Source organism: Mercenaria mercenaria, chromosome 1, assembly GCF_021730395.1.
Source record: "Mercenaria mercenaria strain notata chromosome 1, MADL_Memer_1, whole genome shotgun sequence".
Lineage (NCBI taxonomy): Eukaryota > Metazoa > Mollusca > Bivalvia > Venerida > Veneridae > Mercenaria > Mercenaria mercenaria.
The window spans coordinates 895,326-903,045 of record NC_069361.1 but is presented as its reverse complement, the minus strand read 5'-3'; positions in this window follow the sequence as shown (position 1 = coordinate 903,045).

Here is a 7,720-nt window from a genome sequence, read left to right as displayed (position 1 = left end):
TAATTTCTAATCCCTTCTTATTTCTAATAGACTTTTCAATTTGATTAATTTGTGTTTTTGTTAAAAGTAAAGGAAAGTTTCCACGTAATTGTTCATGTTTTAATCTAAAAGTATGTGGAATTCTATTATTGTAAGCTTGTGCTAAATTTTTCTTTTGTCCATCTGTTAGGTTAACTTTATATTCAATATAATTTGATACCATTATATATAATTTATATTTAATTTTTTCTAAACAATAACAAGTTCATTTCCAATAGTATTTATTTCAACTGTTTCTTCATACAATACAATTGCGTAAACACGAATATTAGCTGCCGGTGGAATATCTAACTTAACTGTTAATGTAATATGCTTAGGATCTTCTGTTATTACTTCCTTTTTATATTCTAAGTTAAAATGAACAAATCCAAACAAACTTTGAAAATTAATTCTATTTAAGAGACTTCCAGTAGTTTTGTTATTTTGTTTATAATAATAATTAATTACATCATCATATATTCTTGATATACTTGTGTATTCTGTTTCTGGATAAAAAACACCATTACCTACTTCAAGACGACAAGAGCTCAAAGTGCAATTATCATTTGCTGCATTAATTTTAAATGTATCTAATAAATGTGGATTATGTTCTTGTGAATTACTTTTGTCAGGTCGTTGTAAATAAACAAATACATGTTGTGGTTTTGTTATACCAGCTGTTATTCTAAAGGTTATATTATTTTGTTGTGTATCAGTTGATTGCGTCATCATTTCCCGAAGGTATGACCATCTTGCTTTTGTAAATCTTTTAGCAATTAGATCAAGTCCAAATTCATTGAAAATTAAACGTGGAACCCATAGAATTAATTTTGTTACAATTACTCTGCCAGCATCAGCAGCATTAGCTCTAAAATTAATTCATCATCATCTGTCAGCTGCAGTGTTATTTGAATTTGACTTGGAGGTAAAATATTAGTTTCTAAACCCTGAAAAAATGAATAATTATTTAATGGAATCTTAGCATTTACCTCATTACCTCCCTGGATTAATTCTGTTCTAAAAGCAAAATCTTTATTATCATCAGTAGCAGCAGTAGCAGTAGTATCTAAATAAGTAAATTCATTTGTTCCAGTTGATTCTGCATAATCATTAGATAGTTCAACAAAATTTTTTACATTTATTACTTTGTATAAATTATTACAATCATAAACAATTTTTCCATTTTGTTTAACCACTAACTGATCAATTAATGAAGCTGCATTATTAATGAAAGCAATTTGATCTCCACCAGCATAATTATTACCATTAGCAAGCTTATTTACTTTAAAACTTACTTCAAAATAACCATTAAACCAATCAAAATATGAGCTTCTATCATTAATTGTAAAGTGATATCCGTTTTTTTTTGTTGCTTAACATTATTTCCCAAGACAGATATTAAGGCTGTATCTAATTGAATAGGAGTTGGTTCGTATCTTTCACAATATTGTTTTGTTCTAAACATGTATATATTATATATTATTTTATTTTTTATAAATTAATCTGTTAATACGTTTACGCTGAGCTGAAGTCCCAGATCCTGACAATAATCTATTTAATCTTATATTAATATCCTCCTCATTATCATTATTATTTTTACTGTTATCCTTTTCTTGTAATTCCTTAGCAATTAAATTACCAACTGCCGGAGAAGGTTTCTTTTTAAATTTTTCAACAATTTTATTAGCAGCTAAATTTCCAACTTCTGTTCCAACCTTTTTTGTTCCACTTTCAAGTGCTGCTTTTCCTGCTGTTTCCAGAGCTTTTTTTTCAGCTGTGCTAATTGAAGATGCAACTCCACTTGAAAGCAATTTCGTTAAAGCGTCAAAGATACCTGTGCCGTGTATAATTTCTTCTCCTGTGTGAGCATCAACATAAATAAATATTCCTTTATTTTTATCATAAACTTTTTTGTACATTATATAAAACTAAAATTTATATTTCTTTTAAAATTAATGTTAAACTTGTTTCAACCCCATTAAAATTAATTATTCTACCAAATATATCTGTAATATATATTCTTATTGAATTTATAATATTTTTATTAATTTCAGAATATCCGACTCTGTTTGGTTCTTTTGTAAAAGGATAAGCTCTTGTTAAATCTGCAGTACTTAAAGCATAGATAATATCACTGAAATCACCATCAACAAGTGAATTATCAATAAGATCACAATGAATATAAATTGTATTCACAGAGTTAGTTATATTTGGTGTTGTAGTTCCCCATTCAGTATTTCTCAATGCTTTATCCTCAAATCCAAGCAATGTATGAAAATTTGACTTTCTTAAATCCAACATAAAATTATCATGAATTGAAATCAAAACCTTAAAACTACTTAAATCAAATTCCAAACTTATTGGAGCAATGTCTGATTTATCAAATTCATAATCACCAATACTTATTAATGTTTCTCTGTTATAATTATTAATATCTGTGTAACTGTAAGAACCATTTGTAAATATAATATCTTTCCATTCTTTACCATTATTATAACGAATTCTTTTATTATCATATTCATCACTAATATTATGCCAAGAGTAAGTCATAGTGTTAATACTATCCAAACCAACAACATAAGTTTTATTTTTATCTAAAATTAAAGAACGACTAAATCTGATTGTAAAATCACTCGGAGTATTTTTGTTATCATCTTTAACTGTTTCAGAACTTAATACTATTTTTGTTCCATTTATATATTCAAGAAAAATATTTTTTTATATAACATTTCATGTTGTTCTGGTAAGAGTGAATTCATTTTTAATAATTGGTCTACTACCCTAATACCTTCATTTTTTAGTTCTTCATTATTATTTCCAGCATCAATCGAACCACAAATTAACTCCAAGTCATTAATCAATTCTTCTGGATTACATGGACAAACGTTATAACCCCGTCCTCTAATTACTTTTGTAAATTTCATAGATCTTTTATTGATGGGTAATCCTGATTTTTCTGTTAATTCTTTGAATATTTTTCTTGAATGAATTGAATGTTTTTTATTATTGTTATATCTTTTATTAATCAAATCAATTAAATCATTATCTACTTTAGTGTTTATTACTTCTTTTCCAGTTATTCTATCCTTAGCAATTAATTTGTTTTGACCATAAAGTTTATTTAAATTAATAATTAAATTACCATATTGTCCATTTGGTGAAACTTTATATGGGTTATAATATTTTATTCCTTTTCCAAATACTTCTGAGTCATTAATCATTTTTGATAAGCGTTCACCATATATTTTAAGATTTTTTTCTGTCTGATTTTAACTCCGAAACATACTCACCCGCAGCCATAGGTTCTGAATCTGAAAATTCAATTTTTTCATCTGGTTCTTCTTTACTATATTTATTTATATTACGGGTACACTTCTTTAATTTTTCGGTAACCTCTTTTCTTGTTTTTATCCAATCATCTTTATCTTTGTTTATTGCTAACTCTGATAATACAGGTAAGTTCCAATCTGATAATACATTTTTATCGACATTTATATCTAAATTTGCCTCAAATTCTTGAGTTGTATCATCAGCTGTATCAGTTATTTCCATCTTTTTTCTTCCATAATCTTCTAATTTCTGAAATTCATCTTGAAATCTCTTAAGTTCGTCTTGAGAAACCCGTTCAGCAGGTTTATCTCCCCAATCTATTGGTGTATAGGGAGCTGGTTTTAAAGCCTGTTCTTCTCTTATTTTTTTTTCATAATCTGCCAATATTTTTTTAAGATTTTTAACACGTTCAGAGGAGTCCGGTAATGATGGCAGCGGTTCTTGGAATAGCTGTGGTAAACCTTGATATGTTTGTATGTCTTTCATTTCATCACCTAATAACGGTAATTGTTGTTTTATTCCAGGTAATGCTTTTAACTGACTTGATAATTTTTCTTTTTGACTTTCTTTTCCTTCAGTAATTGGTTTATAAATTTCAGTGTACATATCCCGATTTGTAGCTTTCTTAATTTTTTCTCTCATTATTTCTTCTCTAAGAGCTCTCATCTTTTGCCCGGCTAACTTTTTTCTTTTTCTTATTTCATTAAGTTTTGATTGCATTTATATAATAATGTAAGATAATGTAAAATAATGTAAAATAATGTAAGATAATGTAAAATAATGTATTATTATATATAAATGGAAATTCCAAATTATGATACAAAAAGTGATAAATCTAATAACTTTAAACAACATTATCCCTTTATGCCAGATTCATGTTTTAGAATGTTAATATGTGGATCTTCTGGATCTGGAAAAACAAATACATTAATGCATATACTTCGAAAACCTCTTATATATTATGATAAATTATACTTATATGCTAAAAACCTAGAACAATCTAAATATCAAGATTTAATTAACCACTTAAGTCAAATTGCAAAAAAAATTAAAGTAGATCCAAATGAAATACTTGAATGTTCTAATAATGAAATAATTGATGTTAATGATCTTGAATCAGAAAAACAAAAAGTAGTAATATTTGATGATTTTGTATGTGAAGATAAAAAGGTTCAAAATGAAATAACAAAATACTTTATTCAAGGACGTCACAAAAACTGTTGTGTTATTTATTTAAGTCAGTCTTACTATAAAACACCAAAAGATATCCGAATTAACTGTTCACATTATATTTTATTTGAAAGTCCAGGTAAACGAGAAAATGATATGATTTGTAATGAACAAAATATTAACCCTAAATCTTTTGCTAATGCAACAAATCAAAAATATGATTTCTTATATATTGACAAACCAAGGAAGTTTTTTAGAAAAAACTTTACTGGTAATATATAATAATTATATAATGGGAGTTTTTAATAATATAGAACAAATAAGTGAACCTGACAGTATAAGTAAAGTTAAATTTGATATTGATTTAAGTGATTATATAAAAAAAGTTCAAAATGAAATAGATGACTATAATCTTGAAGATATTAAAAGTATAAAACAGACACTAGAAACAGAAGTAAAGAATATTGAAGAATTAACAAAAGATTTTAAAAAGAATTCATTATTAATAGTTGAATTACAAGATAAAATTGAAAAAGAAATGAAAGCTATGGTTGATTCTATTAAAGAACTTGAAGAGAAATCTGATTTGACAGATGACAACATAATAAAAGTATTTAGAACCAATTTTGAAAAGTTATACAATCAAGTTCAAGAATTAAAAGATAGTATGATTAAACATGAAGAACTAAAAGACAATATTATTGAAGCTGAGAAAAAGTTACAAAATATGTATCAGTTAGAAATCAGAACAGAAATAAATAAACTAAATACTGAAACTGAAAATAAGCATAAAGATTTATTAGAATTAATTTCAAATAAACTTGCAGAATATAAATCTGAACTGGAAAAGGCAGCTTCACAAAGAGGTGATGACCATGACACAGCATTAGATAACCTCCAAAAAGAGCTCAATTCTAAAATAGATGACTTTAAAAACAAATTCGAATTTTGATTAGTACTGTTGATACACGTCACAATTTAAAGTATGCAGACTTAAGTAATATTACAAAAAAATTACAAGAAGATATGACGCAGCTTAATTCTAAAGTTGAAGAACATAAAAATGAACTGGACTTTGTAGTTGAAAAATCAGTTAAACAAGGAGAGTTAATTACTGCTAATACTGAAGCAATTAACATAATTAATGATCAGCTAGAAAATTTGAAGAAACAACTTGTAGATATGATTAATAATGTTGATGCACGTCACAATATAAAGTACGCAGACTTAAGTAAACTTACAGGTTTATTACAAAAAGATATTAATGAATTTAATGATAAAATTAAAAAAATAATAAATGATCTGGACTCTGTAGTTGAAATATCAGCTAAACAAGGAGAATCAATCACTGCTAATACCCAAGTAATTACTGCTAATACTAAAACAATAACCACTAATACCCAAGCAATTTCTACTAATGCTGAAGAAATTACAAAAGTAAAATTTTTTTTATTAAAACAAGAAACACAATTAGCTAGAACAAAGAATACAGTTGATAATTTGTCTGCTTCTGAAGTTGCTACAACAAAACGAGTTGATGATTTAGCTGAAGTAATTCTTAAACTTAAAAAGAAAGACAAAAAAGTAAAAGAAGAATTGGAAAAAGAAATAGAAAAAGTAAAACGTGAAGTGTTTCTTTTTGAATATAACAGTTTTTATGAAACAGATCCAAGGTTTAAATACGGTTTTTATGAATACGTAAAAATGAAAAAGTATTTTGACCGTCGGGGTGCCTGGATATATTCAACATATGAAAATATGGCCGGTTTGAACTATTTAAATGCATTTGAATTAGGATCTTGGATTATCGTAGATTATAAAATTTTTATAAACACAAACCAAGAATATAAACTAGCTGTACCAGATGTACTTTTAAAAGGTGTGTTTGTGGTCGAAAAAACCGGAATTTATATAATAGATATTAAGATTTTATTAGCGGGGCTGGGTTTAAAGCGGAACCAAGTAAAAACCAAAAAAGCCCAATATCACATTTTATATTTAGGTGGTGGAATGATAATGCTGATCTATTTCTTAGTATATTTATCGATAATGTAAATATAGTAGCCGAGGACTTTGACATCGGATCGGACAAAACAATATCTATGTATAAGAAAAAATTTAAAGTTTATCTAAAACAAGGGACAATGTTTGACATTCATCCTTATGACAGTTCATCATCTACAGAAATAAATTTTACGCTTTTGACGGATAGTTACATCAGATTCTACATATCGGATGAATATGTATCTTACGATGGAAACAGACTTTTGAGTTAATCTTTAGGTTTTATTAAAGTTAAAACTTTAGTTTTTATTTAACTGGAATAATTAATATAATGGGAATATTCAATAATATAAATGAAAAAGTAAATAAAATAGAAAGACAAATAGAAAGACAATTAATAAGAAAACCTCCATTGTTCTTAACATGTTATACCGAAGATACCGATAGTGGATTATTTCAATGGAAAACTGTAAATGCTAGTCCTGGTTTAGTTCAAAATGGTAATAATATAACAATTAAACAAAATTGCATTTTAATTATTCTTGTTGATGCAATTAAATTAGATAAAGGAGAAGCTAAATTACAACTAAAAAATAAAGAAAATGTAATTCTTCAAAGTTATAATGTAAAAAATAATAGAAAAAATGAATCTATTTCTATTAATTATGCTAATGAATTTAAAATAAATGATGTTATTTATATTAATTCTTTAAACGTTAAAAATATTCAATTAACAATTTATGGTTCTATAATTTAAGAATAAGCTAATGTATTAATACCATTATCAAGAATATATCTTTTATCGTCATAACATGATAAAGATGTTTTATTTATAACATAGCTGGAAAGGTTATGCTTATCAGAACGAATAACTTTAAAGGTGTGTTTACTTCGGGTTGAATTAAACAAAGTATCTTTGTAATTTTTATGAACTATTGTTTTCTTAACAACAAGTTTTTTAATTCCTTTACATTTTTTAACATTAACTTCATTTTCTAATAAATATGAATACATTTTACTACGTAATCCAACAAATTCAACAATGGGAATGCCGGCAGCTTCATCTTTAAATTTTCCAGTTACTTTTTTATTATTGTCGAAATAAAATTTTGAGTTGTTATCCTAATCATTATTATCAAATAAATCTTTGTCCTTATAAAAATCCTCATATGCATCTTTGGTTTTAATTTCATAACAT